The following is a 20,774-nucleotide window of genomic DNA, read 5'->3' on the forward strand; positions in this document are numbered from 1 at the left end:
CGAAAATTTGACATAGGCCCTTAAACACAGCAGAGATGAAATTCCTCCCTTGATCGGAATGAATCTGCAAAGGTGTTCCATATCTCGAGATCCAGTGTTGGACTATAGTCTCTGCTACAGTGGTAGCTTCTTGATCTGGAATGGGATACGCTTCGGGCCATTTGGTGAAGTAGTCAATGGAAACAAGAATGTATTTGTTCCCATCAGCAGTTCTTGGTAGAGGACCCAGGATGTCGATCCCAATTCGTTCGAAAGGAGCTCCAACGTTGTACAGATATAGCTTCACTCTGCTTCTCTTCTTCGGTCTTTTACGAGCAGCACAGGCGTCACAAGAATGGCACCACTTCTCCACGTCATCCTTCGCCTTACTCCAGAAGAAGCGCTCCCGAACTTTATTGAGGGTTTTCAAGACACCAAAATGTCCTCCAGTCGCACTACTATGTATTTCTTTCAGAACATCTGAAATCCTTGATCGGGGAAGTAGTAACTGCCACCTAGACGTTTTGCCGTCATCAGATTCCCATTTTCGGTACAGTACGTCGGTTCGTAAATGGAGTGAGTTCCATAAAGCCCAGTATCTTTTTGTTGCAGGGCTGAAGATGGAAACGTCCTGCCAGCTAGGGAGCCGACTGTCACTTTCCATGAACTCCAAAATTGGTTTTATGTCGGGGTCTTCAAGTTGATCTTTTCGAACTTGGTCGTCACTCCATGGATCAGGTTCTGATGATGTTGGAGTCACTGTCACCTGATAGGCAGTAGGGCTAGTCGTTCCATACTGTTTCTCGATTCGGGAAAAATAATTGCAGTTCTCAGGACAGGGTCTCCTTGATAAAGCGGCTGCATTATCATGAGACAACCCTTTTCGGTGATTGATCTCCATGTCATATTCCTGGAGCCGCTGTATCCACCTGGCTATCTGGCCTTCTGGATTCTTGAAGTTCAAAAGCCAAGTTAACGAGGCATGATCTGTCCGAAGCAGAAATTTTCGGCCGTAGAGGTAATGATGGAAGTGTTCTACAGCTTTCACTATGGCTATCGTCTAAGTAGACCAGACAGGATTCGTAGGAAAGTCCTCTTAACACTGTCTCCATAAGACGCTCGAACGTAGTAGGTGCATTGCAGAGGCCGACAGGCATCACTTTAAACTGCCATAAGCCTTGTCCAGTTGTAAACGCTGTCTTCTCTCGGACATCAGGGTGTATCTCAACCTGCCAGTAGCCGCTCTTCAAGTCCAGGGTCGAAAACCACTTGTGTCCGGAAAGAGTGTCCAAGGTGTCGTCTATCCGTGGAAGAGGGTAACTGTCTTTCTTGGTGATTTCATTCAGCCGTCGGTTCCTTGGTCTTTCACTCACGTTGGCGACTATCACAGGAATTACATCCATAGAAAGGTCCACAAGCGTAGATGCTACCAGCACTCCTTTTAGGTTATTGCTTAGGTTAGGGTATTCAATGAGTCCAAATCGAAAACTATTGCTTTCTTTAATGGAGCCAGGTATTAATGATTCTGACCTTGAGGGAATCGATAAATCTGTTTGGGCTATTATTTGATGAGCGGATTTTACATCACTTTCTGTGGGGAAAACGGCTATGTCTTCTCTTATCGAGTGCAGCTCATTAGTCTTGAAGTCGAGGTTGAAGTCATACCTCTTTAAAAAGTCCAATCCGAGAATGAAGGGGTCTGTGATAGCAGCAACTAATGCCGTATGATGGTAAGTGGCATTTCCAAATACAATTTCTAAGTTTACTTTACCTTCAATCTCGATCTTGTCACCTGTCACAGTTTGGAAGGTAACGCAGGGCGGCGTCCATAGAATGTTGAGTCCAAATTGACGAGCCACATCTGTTCTAATGATTGTAACATTGGCTCCAGTGTCAATAATCATTTCGCAAGGAAACCCGTTTACATATGCGTAAACAAACAGTCCATTACTGCCGCCACTCGTCGATGAAATCTGGAAAACTTTAAGATGGGGCTCATTCCAATTTGGCGACCTCCGCCCCACGAGATTGCCATGGCTTAGTTTTCCTGGACCTGAGAGGGAGAGGTGCTCTTCCCTCTGGTTTCTTGGCGAGCTTCAGTTTCTTCGTAAGTGACCCTCGCCGCCGCATTTCCAGCACTTAAGTGATTGTCCATTTTGGTCCTTGGGGGCCGAAATCCTTTTGAGGGTTCCTGCAATTTCTTTTATTTGCTTTTCCAGTTCAGCAAAGCGTGACAAAACCGAATTAGGCTCATCAGTTTTCACGCCGCGGATTGAATGGCGTTCCTTGCGGGTTGCTTGCTGGGCGGCCTCCAACTTCATCGCAAACACAACAACAGAATTCAGGTCTTTGACATCCGCCATCCGTAGAGCTTTCTGGATTTCCGGATCTCGAACCCCGTCGATGTAGTAGTTGAGTGCCAGGTTGTCTCGAACATCCGCAGGACAGTCGCAAAAAGCAAGATGAGACAATCTCTCGACGTCCGCCGCTAGCTCTTGCAGGGTTTCCCCGGTTTTCTGACGACGTGACTTCAACTGGAGTCGGCTGAAATCTTTCTGGCACTTCTCACCGAAGCGAAGCTCCAACGCAGATGTGAGGGCGGCGAAATCCAGGCGCTGGCTGTCCGGAAAGGTCTGGAGAATGTCCGCTGCGTCACCTCTCAGGGATGCTGCAAGATGGCAGGCCTTGGTAGCAGAGTCCCATCCGTTCGCTTCCGCTACTATCATGAATTGAGTTTTGTAAACCTGCCACGAAGTTTTCCCATCAAATGTGGCAAGTTGAATGGACGGTCGAGCAACCGATGTGGGAGCGCCAAACTGTACAGAGCTGCTTTCCGCGGTCGCCAATCTCCTTTCCATATCTTTAAAGATCTCTTCTTTAAGCAGATGAAATTTTCTATCTTCTTCTTCAAATTTATTTTCTACAGCATTAAATCGGCTTTCTACGGTATCAAATTTTTCTCAATAGCATCAACTCGATGCTCTATGTCATTAAATTTATTTTCCATCAGTCTTTACCGAAATAAGGTCGTTTTTAATTTCTTCTTGGTTAGACGTCAAGTCCTTTTTCAGCACCGTTAAATCGCTTTTTAACTGGTCTTGATTAGCCGCCATATCATTCTTCACAGAGTTGATTGCATCAAGCAGTTGTTTTAATTGTTCATCCATTGCGCGAGTAATCATTATAAAAATACAGTCCAAATTTAAAAAGTCTTTATGAAAAAATGTCCAAAATCACACTTACTGCAGAAAGTCCTGAAGATAGGCGGATTTATGGGGGGGGGGGCAGAGGGGGGCAATGCCCTCCCCCCAGTTTTGGGAGAATTTCTGTAGTAACAACACATTTTCCAAAAATTAAAAAAAATACATATATATATAATTGTAACGGATTCGGTGCGACTTCCACTTTCTTGAAATGAAGACACAGTTCTTGATAAAAACACAGGAGATTTATTTACACTATATACAGGAAAGATCTTCAACAACTGCTAAATTATTCATCAGCAATTAAGCAATTATCACACAACACCGTAAACTCACCGTTTACACACGTATTTATTTCCAAATACGAAAACAACACAGCGAAATGCCTCGCTATAAACAGAGCAAAAATGCACTCAGTTCGAAAATCTCAATCGAAACTAACTGTTTATCCATCGCTAACGGCTTAAATACACCGAAAAGAATTTTCTCAAATATTCCACACGCTTCTCGAAATGCGTTGTCCGTTATCAACTTTTATCAATGAACAAAAAGGGAATAGGGGTCGTATATTTTAGCCATATGAAAAAGGGGTTGTATATTCATTACGGGAAACTATTTACAGGTTACGTTCCTACAATAATTACTATTTACAGAATTTGTAACATTGCCCCCTTCCTAAGGACTGCACGTCCCGGGCAGTACAATCCCCAGAAAGGGTGCCAAACTTCTATAACAAGTTTACAAATATACACATTAATTAATAACTAACAGATACAAAAAAACACAATAATAACAAGAAATATTACTAAACATTAAAAGCAAAAATTATCTACAACTTTTATGTTATCAACCATGGTTGTTTACGTAATACTCATGAACTATGGCCATAGTATGGGGCTAACCGATCATAATGTACAACCCTAGGTTTTGCATTAGGTGATTTTTGGATCCTCACTACGACGTCATTCAGTCGGTTAAGGACTTTGTAGGGTCCATCCCAATGCGACTGCAATTTGGGTGACGGACCTTTCCGTCGGATGGGATTCCATAACCAAACCTTGTCGCCATCGTTGAATTCATGTCCAGTAGACCTTGTGTCGTATCGGGTCTTCATCTTCTCCGCCGCGATGTTGATTCGCTCTCGTGCGAAGTTATGAACGCCTTCCAACCGGGCCTGGAGATCCTGGATGTACTCCTCAGGCGACGAAGGCGCATCCGGAGGACGACCGAAGACGAGATCACAAGGTAGCCGAAGCTCTCGTCCGAAGAGCATCTGAGATGGGGCATATCCGGTAGTCTCGTGGACAGCACTGCGGTAGGCCAGCAGGAACAAAGGTAGCTTCTTGTCCCAATCCTGTTGATTTCTGGATACCACAAGTGAGAGATTATTCAGGATTGTGCGGTTAAATCTCTCCACCATGCCGTCCGATTGTGGGTGTAGTGGTGTTGTCCTAGTTTTCTCAATTCCGAAAATTTGACATAGGCCCTTAAACACAGCAGAGATGAAATTCCTCCCTTGATCGGAATGAATCTGCAAAGGTGTTCCGTATCTCGAGATCCAATGTTGGACTAGAGTCTCTGCTACGGTAGTAGCCTCTTGATCTGGAATGGGATATGCTTCCGGCCATTTGGTGAAGTAGTCGATGGAAACAAGAATGTATTTGTTCCCATCAGCAGTTCTTGGTAGAGGACCCAGGATGTCGATCCCAATTCGTTCGAAAGGAGCTCCAACGTTGTACAGATGTAGCTTCCCTCTGCTTCTCTTCTTCGGTCCTTTACGAGCAGCACAGGCGTCACAAGAATGGCACCACTTCTCCACGTCATCCTTCGCCTTGCTCCAGAAGAAGCGCTTCCGAACTTTATTGAGGGTTTTCAAGACACCAAAATGTCCTCCAGTCGCACTACTATGTATTTCTTTCAGAACATCTGAAATCCTTGATCGGGGAAGTAGTAACTGCCACCTAGATGCTTTGCCGTCATCAGATTCCCATTTCCGGTGTAGCACGCCGTTCCGTAAATGGAGTGAGTTCCATAAAGCCCAGTATCTTTTTGTTGCAGGACTAAAGATGGAAACGTCCTGCCAGCTAGGTCGCCGACTGTCACTCTCCATGAACTCCAAAATTGGTTTTATGTCGGGGTCTTCAAGTTGATCTTTTCGAACTTGGTCGTCACTCCATGGATCAGGTTCTGAAGATGTTGGAGTCACTGTCACCTGATAGGCGGTAGGGCTAGTCGTTCCATACTGTTTCTCGATTCGGGAACAATAGTGGCAGTTCTCAGGACAGGGTCTCCTTGATAAAGCGTCAGCATTACCGTGAGATAACCCTTTTCGATGCTTGATCTCCATGTCATATTCCTGGAGCCGCTGTATCCATCTGGCTATCTGGCCTTCCGGATTTTTGAAGTTCAAAAGCCAAGTTAATGAGGCATGATCTGTCCGAAGCAGAAATTTTCGGGCGTAGAGGTAATGATGGAAGTGTTCTACAGCTTTCACTATGGCCAGTAACTCCTTTCTGGTGACGCAGTAATTTCGCTCCGACTTTGATAAGCATTTGCTCCAGTAAGCGATGACATGTTCATTTCCGTCAATTTCTTGGGATAAAACAGCTCCGATGCCCCACGTTGGGCGCCAATTGTAACGGATTCGGTGCGACTTCCACTTTCTTGAAATGAAGACACAGTTCTTGATAAAAACACAGGAGATTTATTTACACTATATACAGGAAAGATCTTCAACAACTGCTAAATTATTCATCAGCAATTAAGCAATTATCACACAACACCGTAAACTCACCGTTTACACACGTATTTATTTCCAAATACGAAAACAACACAGCGAAATGCCTCGCTATAAACAGAGCAAAAATGCACTCAGTTCGAAAATCTCAATCGAAACTAACTGTTTATCCATCGCTAACGGCTTAAATACACCGAAAAGAATTTTCTCAAATATTCCACACGCTTCTCGAAATGCGTTGTCCGTTATCAACTTTTATCAATGAACAAAAAGGGAATAGGGGTCGTATATTTTAGCCATATGAAAAAGGGGTTGTATATTCATTACGGGAAACTATTTACAGGTTACGTTCCTACAATAATTACTATTTACAGAATTTGTAACATTATATATATATATATATATATATATATATATATATATATATATATATATATATATATATATATATATATATATATATATATATATATATTTCTTTTTGAAGGGCATCTGTGGATTTATAGGGTGGACATAGAGGGCGATGCCCCCCAGTTTTGGGCGGACTTTATGTAGTAACAACACATCTTCCAAAATCTTAAAACAAAAAAATCATGACTTTTTCTTTTTTTGAATAGTTCAATGAAAATGAAGAGAAAAGCAAATGTCCTTTTCTGATGGGAGAAAAGAAAAGAAAAGAAAAAAAAAACGAACATTAAATACAAATAGTACAGCTGTCACTGGGGTGCTGAAAATGTGTCTAAATTCACTGTTTTGGACTGAAAACTATTTGAGCAGGTATATGAATGAAAATATAGGCTAAACGAGCTATACAATAAGCTGCAACACTTATAATAATTGACGATTATTTTAACAAATTAGAACCTAAAGCAAAGGGGAAAAACTCCTCCTCCCCCATTTGCGCTAACAGAATGATCTATTCATTATGATTTGTGTCCACATTTCAAGTATTTATTTGTGCATAATATTTATGTTCTCAGTATATTAATTGGACTTTTGAGAAATTCTAAAAAACATAAGTGTTTTTCCTTCTCTCTCTTTTTTAAGAGAAAGAGAGAGAGAGAATAAATACTATCGCAAACGGAATAACTTTCAGCTATTATCTGAGTGTTCTGATTAAATGAATCTTTTTATTTAGAGGGAGAGTACAATGTTACTTACTTCAGGGCCGGATTTAGCTTTTGAACCACTCCGTGCAAAAGGGAAAAATTGCGCCCCTTTTGAACTGCATGTATAAAGAGCCCCCCCTCCCCCCCCCCCAACAAATGAAAAAAACACATGATCTTTTTTACATTTTTTGGCAAACACATAAAATGTGTCAAAGTAACTTGGCAATTAATGTAAATTGTAAATAACAATTTTCAAATCGGTTGACAGATTTGATTCTGGTGATTTCAAATTCTCCATTCATAAGACAGCGATCTGAGAGAGAGAGAGTAGATCTAACATCTGTGGCTTAAGTGGGAGTAAAAAAGCCAAACCCTGCGGCACGACAGTCCATGAGGGCCGAGGCCTACTGTACCCAACTCAGTTTTCCTGACCAGGGGCTCTGGGTTGCAAGGCATACGACCCGGTTAGGTGGTCAGCCTAACGCGGAACCCCCAGTGTTTGGTTCCCAAGTGCACTTGGTACTCATTTTATCGACCCACTGAAGGGATGAACGGCTGAGTTCAACCATGCTCCACCCGGAAATAGAAATCCGGGCCTGTGGCGTGGGGGCGCGAAGCGCTATGAGCTCACAAATCATGGGACTTGTGTTATCTATGTGGAATCTAGAATTAGTAGAATTATGCTTATGTGTTACATGCATATTACTAATCCTTTTTTTATGTGCAAATAAATAAATAAAACAGTTTGAATTTTGAGATTTTGAAATCAGATTATGTTTTCTGCAATCACGAATTGCGATAGGACTCTACTCCTTGGGTTCTACTAATGGCTCTTATCGCAACAAAAATTAGAATTTAAGACTTTAAAATTCAAATGAATGCCAGGGGCTGGTTGTTATGTGCTGAATGTTGTGTGCTGAATACTTTTTTCGCGAAAAAAAGATTGTGTACAATCGACGGTCGTTTCTAAATAATTCGATTCCGAGGCACGTGGACGCTTGCATTATAATAGAAAAATAAAATCAAGGGACGGGACGTCGTTCAACGGTCAAGTGAAAACAATAAGCAATTCGTGATTGCTCAAAAAAAAAAAAGCAATGTGAACATTGCGTCATGGGTAAATTTTGCGCCTAAATAGGGGGTCTAGAGGTTACACCCTGGAAAGTTTTCTGAATAGTAGCTCTGAAAACGCTATTTTAGACAATCTTTGATGATTTGATGATGGAAGAGAAGGAATGTTAAGGGGACCTTAGTTTGGAATTTTTCGAACTTGAGGCTCAAAACAAAATTTTAAACGATTCAAAATTTTAATTCTGTACACAAAATTTGAAAAAGAGAAGGGAAGAAGAGGTTGTCAAAGCGTCTAGAGAGGAAAATTTTCCAAAAAAAAAAGAAAAAAAAAATGCAGTTGTTAGCAATCTTTGTCTTTTTTTATTTATTTCTAATGGGACTGTGTTAGAGGCTTTGACTTTTGTAGACCTAGTGCGATCTCCCGATGTAGCATCCGTATCAGATGGAGGTACCTGGGCTCTTACAATGCGAAACTGAGCTGGGAATTTAATTTTCCCGAGAGTACTTCAAGCCAAACGAATAATCGAAGAATCTTTCACATGCCGCAAAATCATACGACCCGGGCGCTGTCTATTTTATTCATCTTGAAAATCCATCGATTAAAGCCAGGTTTGAACCTTTGTCTTCAGGCGTAAGATGCCAACGCCTAACCATTACACCACTCGGTCGGCAGGCAACACTTGTTAAAGTAAGGGAACGGAATGGGATCTGGGATCATCCCCCATACATTTTTCGTCCAAAATACGTAATTGTAAGTAATTGTAAGAGAATGAATGGGATTGGAGAAATCTTCATTAGTAAATTGTCAGAAGTTTTAATTTCCAAAATCGCAGTTTTAGACGATCTTCGGGATGTTAGGATGAGGAGAATTTAGTGCCTCTCCCCTCGGAATTTTTCGAAATTGAAATCGTTTAAACAAAAGTCGACCTTTAAAGGTGGAAAGGGAAGGTTGCAAAAACTTCCGTGAAAACTTTTCAAAATTGAAATTATAATTACGCAAATTGTAAGCAATCTTTGATGACGTTAGGGTAACGGGTAAGATTTGCGGAGACTTCTTCGGAAATTTTTCAAAATTAAAGTTTCGAAAACAACTTTAGACAATCTTTGATGATGTTATAGGGATCAGGTTTTAGGGTTCTAGGGTTTCACCTAACCCTGGGAACTCTTTCAGAATACAGTCCTAAAACCGGAAATATTAAAACTTTTAATTTTCACCCTTACCTTACATTTTAACATGTTTGAATTCAAACGCTTACAGCCCCAGAAGTATATTTTATTGATTTGGACGGAAGTGTTTTTATTTATTTATTATTTTATTTTACTTTTGACTTTTGTGTGATAACTATGGTCATTTTTCTACTATGTTTCATTTTAAATATCGTGTCTCATTAATCTCCTGCAGAGTACTTGTTTTAACCTTCGTTTTTTCCCTTCAACCATTTAACAACTTCTAGTGCGACTTTTCATATCAATCGTTTAAATCTCACTTCTCTCTATCTCTCTCTACTTTGATTTATCTGTTTGAACCATATTTTAACGGCACGGCATATACATTTTTCAGCATTCAGCTTTGAGATTTTCATGGTAAGAAAAAAATGAAAGTAAGAAAAACAGAAACAGAAAAACATCAGCACCCCAGACGCTATCTTGTTTATTTATAAATTTATACATTTTTTAGTCTAAAGCGTGCCATGAGTTTCCAAATTGCACTGAATACTGTAAGAGCATTTTTTTCGCGGGGCTTTAATTTTCGCAACCCCGTCATAATAAAAATTTTTAAACCTTGTAAAAAATCTTTTTACGTCGGATTTTTCAATTTTCGCTTCTGTTTGCAAAAAAAAAAACCGCGAAATTTTGTTTTCCGATGGGAAGTCACTGTAATCTTCCAAAAATTTCATAATTCGGGACATTTTGCCTGATGATTCTGAAAATTTGGAGACATAATCTTTACTAATAATAAAGCTGAAAGTCTCTCTGTCTGGATATCCGGAGGATGTCTAGATGTCTGGATCTCTGTGACGCGCAAAGCGCCTAGACCATTCGGCCGATTTTCATGAAATTTGGCACAAAGTTAGTTTGTAGCATGGAGGTGTGCACCTCAAAGCGATTTTTCGAAAATTCGATGTGGTCTTTTTCTATCCCAATTTTAAGAACAAAATTATCATATGATGGACGAGTAAATTTCGAAATTATCATAACGTGGAACCGTAACATGGACACAAGCCAATTGGCGAGATACTAAATTATAACGTGGAACCGTAACATGGGCAGTGGCGGATCCACAGGGGGGGGGGGCAATTTAGGCGATCGCCCCCCCCCCCCCAACAGACTTCGTGTTTTTTTTTTTACTATTAGGTTGCATACCAAAATAAATCGTTTTTGTTTGAACACTTTCTGAAGAATAATCTATTTTTTTTTCAAATTCAAAATTTATACATTAAATTTTTTTATTTATGCTCAAAATTTAAATGATAAATGTTAAAAATTGAAAGCGTATTTCCTTCTCAGCGTTTATTTTATATCGTTCGAAGGTGTAATCATTCCTGCATATTTATAACTGGTGCCATACATACGTTTTATTTTTGCTCCAGGGGGGGGGGATATTACATATTCCCTTAATTTGCGGTTTTTTAGTTGATTGATATGAAAATACGGGTTTTTTTCTCCTTTATCTATTTGATAAATTTAATTATTTTACATATAAAAGTCAGTAGCATTGCTACGGTGGCGCGGATGGGTTTGCCCCAGGTGGCACCCGAAATTGATCTCCAACTTTTTTTGAAAAATTTAAATACTTCAATTCTAAAAAAAATTTCCCAACATTTCAATTTATATTAAAAATTATTTTGCAGGGCGGGGCTAAGCCGGGTGACACCCCCTAGAGTGTGACACTAAAATGAATATGAGAAATTTCGATGTTTCAATTCTGAATTTTATTTCCAACATGAAAAAAAATATTTTTTTTCTATCAAACATATTGGTCTCACTAGAAGGGCATTTGAGGCGGCTGGTACTCATATGGAGTGGGGCGGGGGGGGGGGGGACTCCCAAAACGCGGAGACTCCCAAAACGCATGTAAGAGTTCCGGAAAAATGTAAATACCAACAGAAATTCGCATATATGTTTTATAATCTCTCAAATGCATTGGTATCAATACCAGGGAAACGTTTATTTCGGATGATATCCCTCTCTCGGGGGGGGGGGGGGGACAATTTCGTTTTGTTTATGAATATTGTATGAACTTCGTTTCTTTCATCGAACATTGAATAAGGTTTTTTTTTTTTTTCGCCTTCGGTTGATGGGGAGGGGTGAGGGGTGATAGCTCAGATTACCACCCCGGTTGACATCCAAGTTTGCTACGCCACTGATTAAGTGTAATTTAACAATGCTGTAACAGAATATGGTTTTTTAACAGATCATTTTTTTTTTAAATTGTTAAAAGATCTTTTCTGTCTCTTGTATTTCGCATTTCCTAGTAAAATCTTATTCAAACAAAAGTAAACTACACTTAAAACGTTTTATTTTGATCCTAAATTTATTTTAATACTGGTTAAATAGTGGAAAATTATGTTTTGTATAACGAAAATTAACCGCTTTATTTGCTTCTGGTTCTATCATAAAAGCAATTTTTGTAACAAGATTTATTTCGATATATCTTTATTTAAACTTTTGTTTCGCGTTTTTTACTGCCGCTATTTGTAGTTTTTTCTTCTTCTTTAAACTTAATCTTGTTTAATTGTTTTTATATATCTCGTTATCAGTTTAAATTTCTTCACTTTACAAATTATTGTTACTATTGCTAATATAATAAAATTATTATCGTTGTTATTACTGTTATTATTTTGACTTATTTGTGAAACTTCAGTTAATACTTTACAATACAAACTTTTACAATACAATAAACGTTATTTTACAATAAACAATAGTCAGAACTTTCAGTCATCTCCGCGTCATAGATGTTTTATATTTCAGATAACTTTATGTAAATAGTAAATAAGTCCAACTCAGCAGTTTTAATCGTTTGCTTTTGTAATGTGTGTTTGTGTGTGTTTGGTAGTTGCTTGTTTTCATTTTTTCTGCAATCATTAGACATTATTTTTATTCAAAAATGTTTAACCGAGGAGATTCATAGAAATGTCTCATAAATCCATGTCATATCGATCTCTGAAAATCCCACGTTACATTAGAATGGTATTTTTTTTTTTTTTTTTCATTCCATAATAGGATGAGAGAAAATATATAAAAAATGGCGATATAAAGTAATGTATTTCTTTTATTTGTAAGACTCAATTTAAAAGCTCATGAATGATCTTCGCAACGAAATAGCTTTTGTGCGTCCGATACTTTTGAGCGCATGTGAGAACGGATGGGATGGAATCATAGGCGGCTCGTGGGGGCAACTGCCCCTCCTTTTCAAAAACACAGGGGCACTGCCCCTCCGTTTTTCTAACTTCAAAGTTATAGATCGACTGGAAAATGCTGGTGCTGATCGATTCACGTGTTTAAAGAAAGAAGAATTGACTTAATAAAGGTACTTTAAATGTTTGTCACGTTTTTTGGTGAAGATTAAATTGGAGCTTTGAATCAAAAGAAGGAATTCTACTGTTGATAATTGTCTCGAGATTTCAGGTCGTGTCCCTAGGTTTTTTTTTTTTTTTTTTTTTTTTTTGAGACGATCATTTAACCAACAACAAAAATACCATAGCCCAATTTTATAAAATTTAAAATAAAATAATAAATAAATAAATAAGGACGCTGCCCGCATCCCCCCTCCCGTGACTTCTCTGCCCCCTCCCCCAAATTTTTTGTGGACCAATCGCCCCCCATGGATAAAATCGCCCCCCCCCCCCAAAACAGGCCTCTGGATCCGCCACTGAACATGGGTGCAAGCCAAGTGGCGAGAAAATTCACCATACATTATTTAAATATACAGGCGAACCAAAAGACCTTTTAATTTTTCTATTACAGGCAAAGCCGTGCGGGTACCACTAGTTGAAATAATAAAATGCCTAAATGTAATTATTTACTAAAGATGTAAGCACATGTGTGAATATCCATAATTTATCATTCTGCAAAGTTTAGAGCTCCGTTCGGCAGAAAAGTTCTCTCCTCTTAAAAATTTAAGTTCGAGGCGCCCCTGCTGGTGTTGATCCTACTTATGACAAAATGATTTTAAAGTCTCTGTAATTAGTATAAAAGACCTAACACCTTTTACTTCAAACTTGTGCAGACTACGGTTATAGAATAGATAAAGGGATATCGCGATGCGCCCTCTTCATTTATAGATGGTGCCAGTATTTTTTCCAGAGAACTTAGTTTTTTTTTTTTTTCAGCAGCTCAGTTGCAAATATTTTTCATATTTTGATTTGGCAATTTTGCGCCCCTCAAAAATCTTTACTTCGTGCCGGGGCACGGACTGACGGAGTATTAGTCCGGCCCTGCTTACTTTATAAATACTGTTTAAAAAGTAAGGTGAGTCATAATAATCTAAGTCTAAGTGAGTCAGTCCTTGTCATTATTGAAATCTAAATAATTGAGTCGTCAAAAGTTTTGGAAAAATTTGCTAAATTTTTATAAAAGTCTATAAAAACTTAACAAAGATTGGTAAAATCGTAAAAATCCTTTAACGGTAAAAACTGAGGAATTTTCGTAAAAATTACAAAACATCAAGCAAAAATTTACAGGTAAGAGTGAATTACAAACAGGGTCGAATTTGCCTATAAGATAAACAAGCTGTTGCTTAGGGCCCCTGCTTTGAAGTGGGTCCCTAAATCCCCCCAAAAAATTCATGATTCGTTTCTTAAAAAATGGAAATTGCTTGAAAAAACTAATTTCATTTTTAAGTGCTTGAAAACCTTGAATATTTGGAAACGTGTGGCTACAAACCTTAAATTTTAAAATTTCTAATAAATGGTAGAGGGGGAGGAATGCCAACATATGTCAAATTCAGCTCCTTGCCACATCCTGTATAAAAAATGTAAAAATCATGGTTCTCACGTTTGTAACATATTATTTGAAATAAATTTTTGTGACTCACATGTTTCATATCTTACTATTTATTCAATCCTGAATGCAGTATTTTGGAAATTCTTTTGTATTGATTGCTTTTATCTTACTTCTGCATATTGTCTATCTGTTTAGCACGGAAAAAAAATACACACTACTTCTATTTCTTTTCGTTTTCTGCCCCACTTGCAACTGAAGAAAAGTTGTTGTCATGAGAAATCTATGATTTCTTTTTTCTTTTAAAGTTAAAATAGCTATTTCTCCCCAAGTTAGAACAGGACTGCAAAAATTTACAATCAAGTACTAAAATACCAGACACTGGAAAGTACAAATGAAGTGCGTTAAATAATTTTATTTATTCTAGAGTCCTTGAAAATAATTAGATAAGTCCAGTGGTTGGAAAAACTACATTTCTTTTGTAGCGAACTGCAACTACAACTACTTTGACACAAATGTAGTTAACTACAACTACAACAACTTTTTTCAAAATGTAGCAACTACAAACTACTTTTGAAATGTGTCGCTACTTCGCTACTTTTTAAAAAATAAATAAATAAATAACATACACATACACACCATTTGAGGATTGAATGAAAAAATTAAAAAAATGTTCAGATTATATATTGGCTCATTTAAACATGGAATATTGCAATAAGTTTTTTATTCTTTCTTTCCTTTACTGAAACAATTCGTCAATCCAAACACTTTTTACCATTTGCACGAATATTCCCTGCAAGAAAGGATTAAGAAGTGGAAGGAATTCAACCTTCAATTTTTTAATCCTTTCCTGACAGTAAGTAGCATTTCATTCAAGAAGTGTAACTCGGCTATTTGAAATTGAGATAAATCCAGTCTTAATTTGATTTAAATTTTACATAGACATACATATGCATGAAAGTGATTTAGATGATGAGAAGCATCTTTTAAACAAAAGAGAAACTTTAATTTTCATTATATGAGTTAATTTTAAAGGAACTTATATTTCGTAGGAATTAATTGCTTTTGAGCTTCAAGCTAGGGTTCCGGACCTAGACACCATCTCATTGACTTTTAATATGTCAATATATCAATACTCGATCAGTGAAAAAGAAAAAAAAAGGAAAAATATCCTAAACGGTGCTACTAATTATTCGAAACATGAAACATAACTAAAAATACTTACTTTACTTCAATGTGCAATTTTAAACAACAGTGGACTCTGACTACAACGCAATTCGACTAACACAAAATGTCTATATAGCGAGTTTTGCTCGAGAAACGCATTTTGCAGTTGACGCGAATTCCTCACCCGCAACACGAAAATTTTTGGAGCGGAAGCGCAGGGCTTATATCACGTTGTTTCTTGGGTACTGTATATTAGTTTGGTGAATGGAATTTCCCTTTAGCATCACTGAAAGACAAAATTTCCTGCACCGTACTTGTCGAAACATCAGATTGTTAACGTACAAATCGCCGCTCAGCATTTTTTTCTTTCTAAATATGAAGTTAGTGAAATATAATTTCGCATAAGCGAGCTGTTTATCTAAAGTTTGAAACGCATCCCTCGCGTAAGTTGAGGTTCGACTGCATGTGCAAATGGCATTGATACCGAAAGCTTTTTGCTTAACGGGCAAAGTTTTCATGAAACGGAAAAAATTCGTTTCTTTCTTTCTAAGCCATGCTCTATTCAAGGCGAATATTGGGAAAATGTGAAAGTTTCTATGTCAAACAAACTAATGGCGTCAAACAGATACAATGTATGGCATCAAAATAATATGTCAGAGGTCAGCTCGTATTTTTCAATCTTACGAATCTGATAGGTGCGAGTTTTACTTGCGTAAGACTTGAACTAGTCAGATTTGTTTAAAAATGCGTTTTTTTTTTTTTTTTTGAAACTTTATTCAAAAGTAGTTTCAAGAAATCGGTACAAACTACTTTTTTTTGTAGCGAACTACTCGCTACTCTACTTTTTTTAAAAAGTAGTACGCTACACTACAAACTACTATAAAATGTAGCTACTAGACTAGCGTCGCTATTTGTAGCGCGCTACTTCCAACCACTGGATAAGTCTTTGAAAACCCTAAGCAAAGTAGGCTCCAATTACTTCTACTGCATATTTTTAATCTGTTTAGCCAGGAAAAAAAGTGATACACTACTTCTATTCCTTTTCGTTTTCTGCACTATTTATAATTAAAAAAAGGTTGTTGTAATGAGAAATCTAGTTATTTTTCCTTTCAAACTTAAAATGGATGTTTCTTACAAAGTTTGGACTGTACTGTACAACTGTATAATCTAGTTATCTATTTTTATGTCTATCCAATTAATCTTTATAAGGCGTCAAAATGCAGAAATTTATGTCCATTTTACAAAATTTCCTCCGGGGGAGAAACCCCCGGCCCCCTAAAATTGGAATTATTCTATTTCCCATTTAAAAGGGAGCCCTGTGTCACTCTCTTGGTACCAGCTCCCTCTCTTAAGGTCAATTCAAAAAGGACAGCATGAAAACACACATTAATAGACACAAATAAGTAAAGAATGGACTTATGCATCACAGGAAACAGACAAAAACATAGGAGTGGGGGGCAATAAAAAGTTGCTAAAAAAAAATCCTAACCCCCCAGGAACTCAGTCCTAAATCCGCCTATGCTGAAGTAGCCCCACGTTGGGCGCCAATTGTAACGGATTCGGTGCGACTTCCACTTTCTTGAAATGAAGACACAGTTCTTGATAAAAACATAGGAGCTTTATTTACACTATGTACAGGAGAAATCATTAACAACTGCTAAAATAATCATCAGCAATTAAGCAAATATCACTCAACACCGTAAACTCAACGGTTACACACGTATTTATTTCCAAATACGAAAACAACACAGCGAAATGCCTCGCTATAAACAGAGCTAATACACACTCTCAGTACAAATTCTCAATCGAAACTCAACTCTTTATCCAGCGTAACGGTTTATATACACACCGGAAGAAATCTCTCAAATATTCCAAACGCTTCTAGAAAATAGTAGACCGTTATCAAATTTTATCAATGAACAAAAAAAAAAAAAAAAGAATTAGGGGTTTGTATACTTTAGCCATATGTTAAGGGGTTGTATATTCATTACGGGAAACTATTTACAGGTTACATTACTACAATAATTACTATTTACAGGATTTGTAACAATATATATATATATATATATATATATATATATATATATATATATATAAGAAGTAACCCCCCCTAAAGGGGGTCTAGCTACGCCTCTGGTGTGCATATCCGTATTTTATGGTTGATAACAATAGGAGTTCCACTCGGCAAATTGATAATTTCCAGCCTCTCAAAAATTTAAGTTCGGGGCGGCCGGGAGCACCCCATAGTGGATATTCACATAAATGAAGCAATAATTAATTCAAAGGTGAACTGAATGAATTTGATTTCATCGTAGCTAAAGTTAATAGAATGTTTATGTAAATGAAAACATTCTATTTTCATTACATGTGTACTCTCTGACCACGGATTGTATGGAAAGGTAAACACCCGGTTTACAGGCTGAAATGGACGTGCGTGCGACAAATGCAGGTAGTTTTCGCTGCCTGAATTTTTTTGTTTACTGAAAGGCTACTAATTGGGATCTCAGAGGCTGAGTGGTCTAAGCGATTGCTTCTCCCACTTGAGGCGGTGGGTCAAGACACTCTCGCTCCGGATGTACTTTCCCCTCTTTCTGGTGTAAATTCTTTCATGTGTTTTTTATATGTATTCTGTACTTTAATAAAAAATATATTATGCGTAACGAAGGCAAGACACTCAGATTGTAGTCCTCATCAAAATAAACCCGTGCAATAAGCACCAAAAGAAAGAAGGTCTACTAATTCGATTTTCATTTCTAACATGTTGCATTTGTTTTTGCCTTGATTCAAGGGACTGAGTTTCGCGACGTGTACTTTCTCGACAGACTTTTTTAGTTTTGCGAGAAAGATTTGACCTGACGGACGTTTCCGATTTCTGGTCACCATGCGTTATACAGGCTGTTTATATAGCTGTGCTGTGGTTGACTTAAGTTCGCGTATTTTTGCCGAAGGTCAAGCACGTGTAGCTTTAAGCGGAGTTAGGTCCCTAGAGGGACTAATTATCAGAAGTTTTTGACCACCGCAAGTTACTTAATAGACCTCACAGTACAAACAAACTCTCTCAATGAAATGACAAGATTGCGAAATGTACCGTATCATAATCAGAATAACTGAGTCAATGAAAATTAACTAAAAGGTGTCAAATAAAAAATTATTAAATAAAAACAAAAAACCCGACTGCGTAAAAACCAAATAAACTAAAAAGAAAAATGTATAAGCTCAGTAGTTTAAAATGTTATTAAGTACTACTGAATAACTACACTATTGAAATAGTTTTATAACCGTACACAGATAAGACAAATCATAAACTCAAAAGCAGAATAGAATGATCAACAGTCGGGGCTCATTCAAATTTTACGGGGTTCCTTGAATCAGAAAGGAATGGGCTCCGACTGTTGATCATTCTATTCTGCTTTTGAATTTATGATTTGTCTTATCTGTGTGCGGTTATAAAACTATTCAACGGTGTAGTTATTCAGTAGTACTTAATAACATTCTAAACTACTGGGCGTATAACATTTTTCTTTTTAGTTTATCTGGTTTTTACGCAGTCGAGTTTTTTGTTTTCATTTAATTTTTTTTATTTGCAATTCGTATTGCAATGTCATACAGTTATGCATTTAAAGTGGAGCATTTTGAGAAAATTTAGAAACGTCTATTAATGAAGAACATTTGACTAAACATTTTTCATTAACAGAGAGGTTATATCAGACCGTAGAAAGCTTGGTTTTTGATACAAGAAGTTTCCTTCGGGCTCGGGATTTTGGTCCGAGACAATATCACCCGGGCTCGGTTACAAATTTTCGGGCTCGGGCGGGTCCGTGCTCTCAAAAATGAACTCGAACTCATCTCTATTGAGCATACGAAGCAGCGCAAGAAATTTGCAATTCCCCATTTTAGTTCTTGCGGTGAGTACTTTAGATTATAGGTAGCTCGTGCAATATGTATTTTTGTGATTTTTAATTATTGTTCGTGATAATTTCACTGCATCATCTTATCATACATTAAAAAATACGGTAAGCACAATTTCATGTTATTTACTTGTGCGTAAAATACATATATTGTAGACAATAATTTAGGTTAGTTTTTTAGTTCCGAAAAGTAACGACTTGATCCTAATTACTCAGTTCTTCCACCCCCTTTTTCTTCAACTATTTGTGTATTAAAGAAAGCGCTTTGGACAATGTGTTTGTTTTAGATATTGAATTCAATGCCTTTTTAACGATTTCGTACTTTCGAACTATTTGTTCTACCGGCAAATTTTACCAGAATGCTTAGTTATGTTATGTTTTTCAAAAATATTTACTATTGAAGGGGGGAAAAAACGCATCTTCGGAAAACAAAGTGATTTTAATGGGGAAAAAAAGTAATGATGTTTGGGTAAAACTTTTATTTCTAAAAAAAAAAAAAAAACCTTCGAGTTAAAAATTCTTATTAGTTTCAGCTAATTGGTCAGCAACTCCTCCTCCCCGTCCTACTTCGTTTTTTTCCCTTATATATATATATATATATATATATATATATATATATATATATATATATATATATATATATATATATATATATATATATATATATATATATATATATATATATATAGTTCGCCTGAAAATAGAAAAGTTTTCAGAATGCTACTCTCCGAATCTCTCTCCCCCCCCCCCTCAAAAGCATTCCGGAGCATCTCAAATTTCGTTTGCAGATCTTCAGATTCATGAAAGCTCCTGAATATGAAACATCGCTTAAAACTTCAGTTCGAAAATCACTTAAAATTGCGTTTTCAGAGCTTCAATTTCGAAAGATTACCGGCCCTAATGTTACCAAATATGGTCAATCACGTCTTTAAAACTTCAATTTCAGAAAATATTCGGACAAGGGCCTCCAAACCTCCTTCCTTTAATATCATCAAAAATTAGGTTTTTCAAGCATGATTACGAAAAAAAGTTAGAATAGCCTCTGAACCACTTCTCTCAATATCATAAAATACTGCTTAGGTTTCTCGGACTTAAGGTTTCTAGAGCTGCAGGATTCCCTTCTTGTAGAAATCTTCAAAGTTGTCTTCAATTGCGTTTTTGGAAGTTCAATTTCGAAAAATTGGAGGGGAGGAGAAAAGAATTGATTTCTATCTATTTTTCGAAAAAAGAAAAAAAAAATCGGGTAGAAATCTCAGAGTTCCATCATTTATTCTAACGTCAATAAATGTGACCTATAATCACGTTTCAAGACTCCTACTTCTATGAATTTCCTCGGAGCCCCTTGTACCTTTTCCCCCCATAACACCACCAAAGACAGTCTAAAATTGCGTTTTTCAAACTACAAGTTTCACAAATTTTCCGGGAAGAACCCCAGGACCCGTCTTACTAAAAGAGATATTTTTTTTTGAATTTGAGCTCCCCTAAAACTATTTTCTAGTTGCGTCACTGCTCCTGTTGCCATGTTTTGAAAGACATAAAAGTCTTGTTAAGTGTTGATCACTTAAGATTAGACAGATATTCAAAGTGGATTTAACTTTGATATTGAAATATTTTCTTCGTCCAAAACGCATTATTAGCATATCAGAGGAGCTGCTGA

This window comes from Uloborus diversus, chromosome 2, assembly GCF_026930045.1.
Source record: "Uloborus diversus isolate 005 chromosome 2, Udiv.v.3.1, whole genome shotgun sequence".
In the NCBI taxonomy this organism is placed as follows: domain Eukaryota; kingdom Metazoa; phylum Arthropoda; class Arachnida; order Araneae; family Uloboridae; genus Uloborus; species Uloborus diversus.